Below are 12,330 nucleotides of genomic sequence, written 5' to 3'. Positions count from 1 at the left end.
TATTATTATTATTATTATTATTATTATTATTATTATTATTATTATTAAATTTTACGCCCTATCCCCGAGGGGCTCAGGGCGGTGCACAATATAAAACTTCATGGGGGTGGGGGGGGGGGGGGGTGGGGGGGGGGGGGGGTGGGGGGGGGGGGGGGTGGGGGGGGGGGGGGGTGGGGGGGGGGGGGGGTGGGGGGGGGGGGGGGTGGGGGGGGGGGGGGGTGGGGGGGGGGGGGGGTGGGGGGGGGGGGGGGTGGGGGGGGGGGGGGGTGGGGGGGGGGGGGGGTGGGGGGGGGGGGGGGTGGGGGGGGGGGGGGGTGGGGGGGGGGGGGGGTGGGGGGGGGGGGGGGTGGGGGGGGGGGGGGGTGGGGGGGGGGGGGGGTGGGGGGGGGGGGGGGTGGGGGGGGGGGGGGGTGGGGGGGGGGGGGGGTGGGGGGGGGGGGGGGTGGGGGGGGGGGGGGGTGGGGGGGGGGGGGGGTGGGGGGGGGGGGGGGTGGGGGGGGGGGGGGGTGGGGGGGGGGGGGGGTGGGGGGGGGGGGGGGTGGGGGGGGGGGGGGGTGGGGGGGGGGGGGGGTGGGGGGGGGGGGGGGTGGGGGGGGGGGGGGGTGGGGGGGGGGGGGGGTGGGGGGGGGGGGGGGTGGGGGGGGGGGGGGGTGGGGGGGGGGGGGGGTGGGGGGGGGGGGGGGTGGGGGGGGGGGGGGGTGGGGGGGGGGGGGGGTGGGGGGGGGGGGGGGTGGGGGGGGGGGGGGGTGGGGGGGGGGGGGGGTGGGGGGGGGGGGGGGTGGGGGGGGGGGGGGGTGGGGGGGGGGGGGGGTGGGGGGGGGGGGGGGTGGGGGGGGGGGGGGGTGGGGGGGGGGGGGGGTGGGGGGGGGGGGGGGTGGGGGGGGGGGGGGGTGGGGGGGGGGGGGGGTGGGGGGGGGGGGGGGTGGGGGGGGGGGGGGGTGGGGGGGGGGGGGGGTGGGGGGGGGGGGGGGTGGGGGGGGGGGGGGGTGGGGGGGGGGGGGGGTGGGGGGGGGGGGGGGTGGGGGGGGGGGGGGGTGGGGGGGGGGGGGGGTGGGGGGGGGGGGGGGTGGGGGGGGGGGGGGGTGGGGGGGGGGGGGGGTGGGGGGGGGGGGGGGTGGGGGGGGGGGGGGGTGGGGGGGGGGGGGGGTGGGGGGGGGGGGGGGTGGGGGGGGGGGGGGGTGGGGGGGGGGGGGGGTGGGGGGGGGGGGGGGTGGGGGGGGGGGGGGGTGGGGGGGGGGGGGGGTGGGGGGGGGGGGGGGTGGGGGGGGGGGGGGGTGGGGGGGGGGGGGGGTGGGGGGGGGGGGGGGTGGGGGGGGGGGGGGGTGGGGGGGGGGGGGGGTGGGGGGGGGGGGGGGTGGGGGGGGGGGGGGGTGGGGGGGGGGGGGGGTGGGGGGGGGGGGGGGTGGGGGGGGGGGGGGGTGGGGGGGGGGGGGGGTGGGGGGGGGGGGGGGTGGGGGGGGGGGGGGGTGGGGGGGGGGGGGGGTGGGGGGGGGGGGGGGTGGGGGGGGGGGGGGGTGGGGGGGGGGGGGGGTGGGGGGGGGGGGGGGTGGGGGGGGGGGGGGGTGGGGGGGGGGGGGGGTGGGGGGGGGGGGGGGTGGGGGGGGGGGGGGGTGGGGGGGGGGGGGGGTGGGGGGGGGGGGGGGTGGGGGGGGGGGGGGGTGGGGGGGGGGGGGGGTGGGGGGGGGGGGGGGTGGGGGGGGGGGGGGGTGGGGGGGGGGGGGGGTGGGGGGGGGGGGGGGTGGGGGGGGGGGGGGGTGGGGGGGGGGGGGGGTGGGGGGGGGGGGGGGTGGGGGGGGGGGGGGGTGGGGGGGGGGGGGGGTGGGGGGGGGGGGGGGTGGGGGGGGGGGGGGGTGGGGGGGGGGGGGGGTGGGGGGGGGGGGGGGTGGGGGGGGGGGGGGGTGGGGGGGGGGGGGGGTGGGGGGGGGGGGGGGTGGGGGGGGGGGGGGGTGGGGGGGGGGGGGGGTGGGGGGGGGGGGGGGTGGGGGGGGGGGGGGGTGGGGGGGGGGGGGGGTGGGGGGGGGGGGGGGTGGGGGGGGGGGGGGGTGGGGGGGGGGGGGGGTGGGGGGGGGGGGGGGTGGGGGGGGGGGGGGGTGGGGGGGGGGGGGGGTGGGGGGGGGGGGGGGTGGGGGGGGGGGGGGGTGGGGGGGGGGGGGGGTGGGGGGGGGGGGGGGTGGGGGGGGGGGGGGGTGGGGGGGGGGGGGGGTGGGGGGGGGGGGGGGTGGGGGGGGGGGGGGGTGGGGGGGGGGGGGGGTGGGGGGGGGGGGGGGTGGGGGGGGGGGGGGGTGGGGGGGGGGGGGGGTGGGGGGGGGGGGGGGTGGGGGGGGGGGGGGGTGGGGGGGGGGGGGGGTGGGGGGGGGGGGGGGTGGGGGGGGGGGGGGGTGGGGGGGGGGGGGGGTGGGGGGGGGGGGGGGTGGGGGGGGGGGGGGGTGGGGGGGGGGGGGGGTGGGGGGGGGGGGGGGTGGGGGGGGGGGGGGGTGGGGGGGGGGGGGGGTGGGGGGGGGGGGGGGTGGGGGGGGGGGGGGGTGGGGGGGGGGGGGGGTGGGGGGGGGGGGGGGTGGGGGGGGGGGGGGGTGGGGGGGGGGGGGGGTGGGGGGGGGGGGGGGTGGGGGGGGGGGGGGGTGGGGGGGGGGGGGGGTGGGGGGGGGGGGGGGTGGGGGGGGGGGGGGGTGGGGGGGGGGGGGGGTGGGGGGGGGGGGGGGTGGGGGGGGGGGGGGGTGGGGGGGGGGGGGGGTGGGGGGGGGGGGGGGTGGGGGGGGGGGGGGGTGGGGGGGGGGGGGGGTGGGGGGGGGGGGGGGTGGGGGGGGGGGGGGGTGGGGGGGGGGGGGGGTGGGGGGGGGGGGGGGTGGGGGGGGGGGGGGGTGGGGGGGGGGGGGGGTGGGGGGGGGGGGGGGTGGGGGGGGGGGGGGGTGGGGGGGGGGGGGGGTGGGGGGGGGGGGGGGTGGGGGGGGGGGGGGGTGGGGGGGGGGGGGGGTGGGGGGGGGGGGGGGTGGGGGGGGGGGGGGGTGGGGGGGGGGGGGGGTGGGGGGGGGGGGGGGTGGGGGGGGGGGGGGGTGGGGGGGGGGGGGGGTGGGGGGGGGGGGGGGTGGGGGGGGGGGGGGGTGGGGGGGGGGGGGGGTGGGGGGGGGGGGGGGTGGGGGGGGGGGGGGGTGGGGGGGGGGGGGGGTGGGGGGGGGGGGGGGTGGGGGGGGGGGGGGGTGGGGGGGGGGGGGGGTGGGGGGGGGGGGGGGTGGGGGGGGGGGGGGGTGGGGGGGGGGGGGGGTGGGGGGGGGGGGGGGTGGGGGGGGGGGGGGGTGGGGGGGGGGGGGGGTGGGGGGGGGGGGGGGTGGGGGGGGGGGGGGGTGGGGGGGGGGGGGGGTGGGGGGGGGGGGGGGTGGGGGGGGGGGGGGGTGGGGGGGGGGGGGGGTGGGGGGGGGGGGGGGTGGGGGGGGGGGGGGGTGGGGGGGGGGGGGGGTGGGGGGGGGGGGGGGTGGGGGGGGGGGGGGGTGGGGGGGGGGGGGGGTGGGGGGGGGGGGGGGTGGGGGGGGGGGGGGGTGGGGGGGGGGGGGGGTGGGGGGGGGGGGGGGTGGGGGGGGGGGGGGGTGGGGGGGGGGGGGGGTGGGGGGGGGGGGGGGTGGGGGGGGGGGGGGGTGGGGGGGGGGGGGGGTGGGGGGGGGGGGGGGTGGGGGGGGGGGGGGGTGGGGGGGGGGGGGGGTGGGGGGGGGGGGGGGTGGGGGGGGGGGGGGGTGGGGGGGGGGGGGGGTGGGGGGGGGGGGGGGTGGGGGGGGGGGGGGGTGGGGGGGGGGGGGGGTGGGGGGGGGGGGGGGTGGGGGGGGGGGGGGGTGGGGGGGGGGGGGGGTGGGGGGGGGGGGGGGTGGGGGGGGGGGGGGGTGGGGGGGGGGGGGGGTGGGGGGGGGGGGGGGTGGGGGGGGGGGGGGGTGGGGGGGGGGGGGGGTGGGGGGGGGGGGGGGTGGGGGGGGGGGGGGGTGGGGGGGGGGGGGGGTGGGGGGGGGGGGGGGTGGGGGGGGGGGGGGGTGGGGGGGGGGGGGGGTGGGGGGGGGGGGGGGTGGGGGGGGGGGGGGGTGGGGGGGGGGGGGGGTGGGGGGGGGGGGGGGTGGGGGGGGGGGGGGGTGGGGGGGGGGGGGGGTGGGGGGGGGGGGGGGTGGGGGGGGGGGGGGGTGGGGGGGGGGGGGGGTGGGGGGGGGGGGGGGTGGGGGGGGGGGGGGGTGGGGGGGGGGGGGGGTGGGGGGGGGGGGGGGTGGGGGGGGGGGGGGGTGGGGGGGGGGGGGGGTGGGGGGGGGGGGGGGTGGGGGGGGGGGGGGGTGGGGGGGGGGGGGGGTGGGGGGGGGGGGGGGTGGGGGGGGGGGGGGGTGGGGGGGGGGGGGGGTGGGGGGGGGGGGGGGTGGGGGGGGGGGGGGGTGGGGGGGGGGGGGGGTGGGGGGGGGGGGGGGTGGGGGGGGGGGGGGGTGGGGGGGGGGGGGGGTGGGGGGGGGGGGGGGTGGGGGGGGGGGGGGGTGGGGGGGGGGGGGGGTGGGGGGGGGGGGGGGTGGGGGGGGGGGGGGGTGGGGGGGGGGGGGGGTGGGGGGGGGGGGGGGTGGGGGGGGGGGGGGGTGGGGGGGGGGGGGGGTGGGGGGGGGGGGGGGTGGGGGGGGGGGGGGGTGGGGGGGGGGGGGGGTGGGGGGGGGGGGGGGTGGGGGGGGGGGGGGGTGGGGGGGGGGGGGGGTGGGGGGGGGGGGGGGTGGGGGGGGGGGGGGGTGGGGGGGGGGGGGGGTGGGGGGGGGGGGGGGTGGGGGGGGGGGGGGGTGGGGGGGGGGGGGGGTGGGGGGGGGGGGGGGTGGGGGGGGGGGGGGGTGGGGGGGGGGGGGGGTGGGGGGGGGGGGGGGTGGGGGGGGGGGGGGGTGGGGGGGGGGGGGGGTGGGGGGGGGGGGGGGTGGGGGGGGGGGGGGGTGGGGGGGGGGGGGGGTGGGGGGGGGGGGGGGTGGGGGGGGGGGGGGGTGGGGGGGGGGGGGGGTGGGGGGGGGGGGGGGTGGGGGGGGGGGGGGGTGGGGGGGGGGGGGGGTGGGGGGGGGGGGGGGTGGGGGGGGGGGGGGGTGGGGGGGGGGGGGGGTGGGGGGGGGGGGGGGTGGGGGGGGGGGGGGGTGGGGGGGGGGGGGGGTGGGGGGGGGGGGGGGTGGGGGGGGGGGGGGGTGGGGGGGGGGGGGGGTGGGGGGGGGGGGGGGTGGGGGGGGGGGGGGGTGGGGGGGGGGGGGGGTGGGGGGGGGGGGGGGTGGGGGGGGGGGGGGGTGGGGGGGGGGGGGGGTGGGGGGGGGGGGGGGTGGGGGGGGGGGGGGGTGGGGGGGGGGGGGGGTGGGGGGGGGGGGGGGTGGGGGGGGGGGGGGGTGGGGGGGGGGGGGGGTGGGGGGGGGGGGGGGTGGGGGGGGGGGGGGGTGGGGGGGGGGGGGGGTGGGGGGGGGGGGGGGTGGGGGGGGGGGGGGGTGGGGGGGGGGGGGGGTGGGGGGGGGGGGGGGTGGGGGGGGGGGGGGGTGGGGGGGGGGGGGGGTGGGGGGGGGGGGGGGTGGGGGGGGGGGGGGGTGGGGGGGGGGGGGGGTGGGGGGGGGGGGGGGTGGGGGGGGGGGGGGGTGGGGGGGGGGGGGGGTGGGGGGGGGGGGGGGTGGGGGGGGGGGGGGGTGGGGGGGGGGGGGGGTGGGGGGGGGGGGGGGTGGGGGGGGGGGGGGGTGGGGGGGGGGGGGGGTGGGGGGGGGGGGGGGTGGGGGGGGGGGGGGGTGGGGGGGGGGGGGGGTGGGGGGGGGGGGGGGTGGGGGGGGGGGGGGGTGGGGGGGGGGGGGGGTGGGGGGGGGGGGGGGTGGGGGGGGGGGGGGGTGGGGGGGGGGGGGGGTGGGGGGGGGGGGGGGTGGGGGGGGGGGGGGGTGGGGGGGGGGGGGGGTGGGGGGGGGGGGGGGTGGGGGGGGGGGGGGGTGGGGGGGGGGGGGGGTGGGGGGGGGGGGGGGTGGGGGGGGGGGGGGGTGGGGGGGGGGGGGGGTGGGGGGGGGGGGGGGTGGGGGGGGGGGGGGGTGGGGGGGGGGGGGGGTGGGGGGGGGGGGGGGTGGGGGGGGGGGGGGGTGGGGGGGGGGGGGGGTGGGGGGGGGGGGGGGTGGGGGGGGGGGGGGGTGGGGGGGGGGGGGGGTGGGGGGGGGGGGGGGTGGGGGGGGGGGGGGGTGGGGGGGGGGGGGGGTGGGGGGGGGGGGGGGTGGGGGGGGGGGGGGGTGGGGGGGGGGGGGGGTGGGGGGGGGGGGGGGTGGGGGGGGGGGGGGGTGGGGGGGGGGGGGGGTGGGGGGGGGGGGGGGTGGGGGGGGGGGGGGGTGGGGGGGGGGGGGGGTGGGGGGGGGGGGGGGTGGGGGGGGGGGGGGGTGGGGGGGGGGGGGGGTGGGGGGGGGGGGGGGTGGGGGGGGGGGGGGGTGGGGGGGGGGGGGGGTGGGGGGGGGGGGGGGTGGGGGGGGGGGGGGGTGGGGGGGGGGGGGGGTGGGGGGGGGGGGGGGTGGGGGGGGGGGGGGGTGGGGGGGGGGGGGGGTGGGGGGGGGGGGGGGTGGGGGGGGGGGGGGGTGGGGGGGGGGGGGGGTGGGGGGGGGGGGGGGTGGGGGGGGGGGGGGGTGGGGGGGGGGGGGGGTGGGGGGGGGGGGGGGTGGGGGGGGGGGGGGGTGGGGGGGGGGGGGGGTGGGGGGGGGGGGGGGTGGGGGGGGGGGGGGGTGGGGGGGGGGGGGGGTGGGGGGGGGGGGGGGTGGGGGGGGGGGGGGGTGGGGGGGGGGGGGGGTGGGGGGGGGGGGGGGTGGGGGGGGGGGGGGGTGGGGGGGGGGGGGGGTGGGGGGGGGGGGGGGTGGGGGGGGGGGGGGGTGGGGGGGGGGGGGGGTGGGGGGGGGGGGGGGTGGGGGGGGGGGGGGGTGGGGGGGGGGGGGGGTGGGGGGGGGGGGGGGTGGGGGGGGGGGGGGGTGGGGGGGGGGGGGGGTGGGGGGGGGGGGGGGTGGGGGGGGGGGGGGGTGGGGGGGGGGGGGGGTGGGGGGGGGGGGGGGTGGGGGGGGGGGGGGGTGGGGGGGGGGGGGGGTGGGGGGGGGGGGGGGTGGGGGGGGGGGGGGGTGGGGGGGGGGGGGGGTGGGGGGGGGGGGGGGTGGGGGGGGGGGGGGGTGGGGGGGGGGGGGGGTGGGGGGGGGGGGGGGTGGGGGGGGGGGGGGGTGGGGGGGGGGGGGGGTGGGGGGGGGGGGGGGTGGGGGGGGGGGGGGGTGGGGGGGGGGGGGGGTGGGGGGGGGGGGGGGTGGGGGGGGGGGGGGGTGGGGGGGGGGGGGGGTGGGGGGGGGGGGGGGTGGGGGGGGGGGGGGGTGGGGGGGGGGGGGGGTGGGGGGGGGGGGGGGTGGGGGGGGGGGGGGGTGGGGGGGGGGGGGGGTGGGGGGGGGGGGGGGTGGGGGGGGGGGGGGGTGGGGGGGGGGGGGGGTGGGGGGGGGGGGGGGTGGGGGGGGGGGGGGGTGGGGGGGGGGGGGGGTGGGGGGGGGGGGGGGTGGGGGGGGGGGGGGGTGGGGGGGGGGGGGGGTGGGGGGGGGGGGGGGTGGGGGGGGGGGGGGGTGGGGGGGGGGGGGGGTGGGGGGGGGGGGGGGTGGGGGGGGGGGGGGGTGGGGGGGGGGGGGGGTGGGGGGGGGGGGGGGTGGGGGGGGGGGGGGGTGGGGGGGGGGGGGGGTGGGGGGGGGGGGGGGTGGGGGGGGGGGGGGGTGGGGGGGGGGGGGGGTGGGGGGGGGGGGGGGTGGGGGGGGGGGGGGGTGGGGGGGGGGGGGGGTGGGGGGGGGGGGGGGTGGGGGGGGGGGGGGGTGGGGGGGGGGGGGGGTGGGGGGGGGGGGGGGTGGGGGGGGGGGGGGGTGGGGGGGGGGGGGGGTGGGGGGGGGGGGGGGTGGGGGGGGGGGGGGGTGGGGGGGGGGGGGGGTGGGGGGGGGGGGGGGTGGGGGGGGGGGGGGGTGGGGGGGGGGGGGGGTGGGGGGGGGGGGGGGTGGGGGGGGGGGGGGGTGGGGGGGGGGGGGGGTGGGGGGGGGGGGGGGTGGGGGGGGGGGGGGGTGGGGGGGGGGGGGGGTGGGGGGGGGGGGGGGTGGGGGGGGGGGGGGGTGGGGGGGGGGGGGGGTGGGGGGGGGGGGGGGTGGGGGGGGGGGGGGGTGGGGGGGGGGGGGGGTGGGGGGGGGGGGGGGTGGGGGGGGGGGGGGGTGGGGGGGGGGGGGGGTGGGGGGGGGGGGGGGTGGGGGGGGGGGGGGGTGGGGGGGGGGGGGGGTGGGGGGGGGGGGGGGTGGGGGGGGGGGGGGGTGGGGGGGGGGGGGGGTGGGGGGGGGGGGGGGTGGGGGGGGGGGGGGGTGGGGGGGGGGGGGGGTGGGGGGGGGGGGGGGTGGGGGGGGGGGGGGGTGGGGGGGGGGGGGGGTGGGGGGGGGGGGGGGTGGGGGGGGGGGGGGGTGGGGGGGGGGGGGGGTGGGGGGGGGGGGGGGTGGGGGGGGGGGGGGGTGGGGGGGGGGGGGGGTGGGGGGGGGGGGGGGTGGGGGGGGGGGGGGGTGGGGGGGGGGGGGGGTGGGGGGGGGGGGGGGTGGGGGGGGGGGGGGGTGGGGGGGGGGGGGGGTGGGGGGGGGGGGGGGTGGGGGGGGGGGGGGGTGGGGGGGGGGGGGGGTGGGGGGGGGGGGGGGTGGGGGGGGGGGGGGGTGGGGGGGGGGGGGGGTGGGGGGGGGGGGGGGTGGGGGGGGGGGGGGGTGGGGGGGGGGGGGGGTGGGGGGGGGGGGGGGTGGGGGGGGGGGGGGGTGGGGGGGGGGGGGGGTGGGGGGGGGGGGGGGTGGGGGGGGGGGGGGGTGGGGGGGGGGGGGGGTGGGGGGGGGGGGGGGTGGGGGGGGGGGGGGGTGGGGGGGGGGGGGGGTGGGGGGGGGGGGGGGTGGGGGGGGGGGGGGGTGGGGGGGGGGGGGGGTGGGGGGGGGGGGGGGTGGGGGGGGGGGGGGGTGGGGGGGGGGGGGGGTGGGGGGGGGGGGGGGTGGGGGGGGGGGGGGGTGGGGGGGGGGGGGGGTGGGGGGGGGGGGGGGTGGGGGGGGGGGGGGGTGGGGGGGGGGGGGGGTGGGGGGGGGGGGGGGTGGGGGGGGGGGGGGGTGGGGGGGGGGGGGGGTGGGGGGGGGGGGGGGTGGGGGGGGGGGGGGGTGGGGGGGGGGGGGGGTGGGGGGGGGGGGGGGTGGGGGGGGGGGGGGGTGGGGGGGGGGGGGGGTGGGGGGGGGGGGGGGTGGGGGGGGGGGGGGGTGGGGGGGGGGGGGGGTGGGGGGGGGGGGGGGTGGGGGGGGGGGGGGGTGGGGGGGGGGGGGGGTGGGGGGGGGGGGGGGTGGGGGGGGGGGGGGGTGGGGGGGGGGGGGGGTGGGGGGGGGGGGGGGTGGGGGGGGGGGGGGGTGGGGGGGGGGGGGGGTGGGGGGGGGGGGGGGTGGGGGGGGGGGGGGGTGGGGGGGGGGGGGGGTGGGGGGGGGGGGGGGTGGGGGGGGGGGGGGGTGGGGGGGGGGGGGGGTGGGGGGGGGGGGGGGTGGGGGGGGGGGGGGGTGGGGGGGGGGGGGGGTGGGGGGGGGGGGGGGTGGGGGGGGGGGGGGGTGGGGGGGGGGGGGGGTGGGGGGGGGGGGGGGTGGGGGGGGGGGGGGGTGGGGGGGGGGGGGGGTGGGGGGGGGGGGGGGTGGGGGGGGGGGGGGGTGGGGGGGGGGGGGGGTGGGGGGGGGGGGGGGTGGGGGGGGGGGGGGGTGGGGGGGGGGGGGGGTGGGGGGGGGGGGGGGTGGGGGGGGGGGGGGGTGGGGGGGGGGGGGGGTGGGGGGGGGGGGGGGTGGGGGGGGGGGGGGGTGGGGGGGGGGGGGGGTGGGGGGGGGGGGGGGTGGGGGGGGGGGGGGGTGGGGGGGGGGGGGGGTGGGGGGGGGGGGGGGTGGGGGGGGGGGGGGGTGGGGGGGGGGGGGGGTGGGGGGGGGGGGGGGTGGGGGGGGGGGGGGGTGGGGGGGGGGGGGGGTGGGGGGGGGGGGGGGTGGGGGGGGGGGGGGGTGGGGGGGGGGGGGGGTGGGGGGGGGGGGGGGTGGGGGGGGGGGGGGGTGGGGGGGGGGGGGGGTGGGGGGGGGGGGGGGTGGGGGGGGGGGGGGGTGGGGGGGGGGGGGGGTGGGGGGGGGGGGGGGTGGGGGGGGGGGGGGGTGGGGGGGGGGGGGGGTGGGGGGGGGGGGGGGTGGGGGGGGGGGGGGGTGGGGGGGGGGGGGGGTGGGGGGGGGGGGGGGTGGGGGGGGGGGGGGGTGGGGGGGGGGGGGGGTGGGGGGGGGGGGGGGTGGGGGGGGGGGGGGGTGGGGGGGGGGGGGGGTGGGGGGGGGGGGGGGTGGGGGGGGGGGGGGGTGGGGGGGGGGGGGGGTGGGGGGGGGGGGGGGTGGGGGGGGGGGGGGGTGGGGGGGGGGGGGGGTGGGGGGGGGGGGGGGTGGGGGGGGGGGGGGGTGGGGGGGGGGGGGGGTGGGGGGGGGGGGGGGTGGGGGGGGGGGGGGGTGGGGGGGGGGGGGGGTGGGGGGGGGGGGGGGTGGGGGGGGGGGGGGGTGGGGGGGGGGGGGGGTGGGGGGGGGGGGGGGTGGGGGGGGGGGGGGGTGGGGGGGGGGGGGGGTGGGGGGGGGGGGGGGTGGGGGGGGGGGGGGGTGGGGGGGGGGGGGGGTGGGGGGGGGGGGGGGTGGGGGGGGGGGGGGGTGGGGGGGGGGGGGGGTGGGGGGGGGGGGGGGTGGGGGGGGGGGGGGGTGGGGGGGGGGGGGGGTGGGGGGGGGGGGGGGTGGGGGGGGGGGGGGGTGGGGGGGGGGGGGGGTGGGGGGGGGGGGGGGTGGGGGGGGGGGGGGGTGGGGGGGGGGGGGGGTGGGGGGGGGGGGGGGTGGGGGGGGGGGGGGGTGGGGGGGGGGGGGGGTGGGGGGGGGGGGGGGTGGGGGGGGGGGGGGGTGGGGGGGGGGGGGGGTGGGGGGGGGGGGGGGTGGGGGGGGGGGGGGGTGGGGGGGGGGGGGGGTGGGGGGGGGGGGGGGTGGGGGGGGGGGGGGGTGGGGGGGGGGGGGGGTGGGGGGGGGGGGGGGTGGGGGGGGGGGGGGGTGGGGGGGGGGGGGGGTGGGGGGGGGGGGGGGTGGGGGGGGGGGGGGGTGGGGGGGGGGGGGGGTGGGGGGGGGGGGGGGTGGGGGGGGGGGGGGGTGGGGGGGGGGGGGGGTGGGGGGGGGGGGGGGTGGGGGGGGGGGGGGGTGGGGGGGGGGGGGGGTGGGGGGGGGGGGGGGTGGGGGGGGGGGGGGGTGGGGGGGGGGGGGGGTGGGGGGGGGGGGGGGTGGGGGGGGGGGGGGGTGGGGGGGGGGGGGGGTGGGGGGGGGGGGGGGTGGGGGGGGGGGGGGGTGGGGGGGGGGGGGGGTGGGGGGGGGGGGGGGTGGGGGGGGGGGGGGGTGGGGGGGGGGGGGGGTGGGGGGGGGGGGGGGTGGGGGGGGGGGGGGGTGGGGGGGGGGGGGGGTGGGGGGGGGGGGGGGTGGGGGGGGGGGGGGGTGGGGGGGGGGGGGGGTGGGGGGGGGGGGGGGTGGGGGGGGGGGGGGGTGGGGGGGGGGGGGGGTGGGGGGGGGGGGGGGTGGGGGGGGGGGGGGGTGGGGGGGGGGGGGGGTGGGGGGGGGGGGGGGTGGGGGGGGGGGGGGGTGGGGGGGGGGGGGGGTGGGGGGGGGGGGGGGTGGGGGGGGGGGGGGGTGGGGGGGGGGGGGGGTGGGGGGGGGGGGGGGTGGGGGGGGGGGGGGGTGGGGGGGGGGGGGGGTGGGGGGGGGGGGGGGTGGGGGGGGGGGGGGGTGGGGGGGGGGGGGGGTGGGGGGGGGGGGGGGTGGGGGGGGGGGGGGGTGGGGGGGGGGGGGGGTGGGGGGGGGGGGGGGTGGGGGGGGGGGGGGGTGGGGGGGGGGGGGGGTGGGGGGGGGGGGGGGTGGGGGGGGGGGGGGGTGGGGGGGGGGGGGGGTGGGGGGGGGGGGGGGTGGGGGGGGGGGGGGGTGGGGGGGGGGGGGGGTGGGGGGGGGGGGGGGTGGGGGGGGGGGGGGGTGGGGGGGGGGGGGGGTGGGGGGGGGGGGGGGTGGGGGGGGGGGGGGGTGGGGGGGGGGGGGGGTGGGGGGGGGGGGGGGTGGGGGGGGGGGGGGGTGGGGGGGGGGGGGGGTGGGGGGGGGGGGGGGTGGGGGGGGGGGGGGGTGGGGGGGGGGGGGGGTGGGGGGGGGGGGGGGTGGGGGGGGGGGGGGGTGGGGGGGGGGGGGGGTGGGGGGGGGGGGGGGTGGGGGGGGGGGGGGGTGGGGGGGGGGGGGGGTGGGGGGGGGGGGGGGTGGGGGGGGGGGGGGGTGGGGGGGGGGGGGG

The sequence above is a fragment of the Sphaerodactylus townsendi genome, linkage group LG01 (assembly GCF_021028975.2).
Source record: "Sphaerodactylus townsendi isolate TG3544 linkage group LG01, MPM_Stown_v2.3, whole genome shotgun sequence".
NCBI classification, from domain to species: domain Eukaryota; kingdom Metazoa; phylum Chordata; class Lepidosauria; order Squamata; family Sphaerodactylidae; genus Sphaerodactylus; species Sphaerodactylus townsendi.
Note: the sequence above shows the minus strand (reverse complement) of the source record.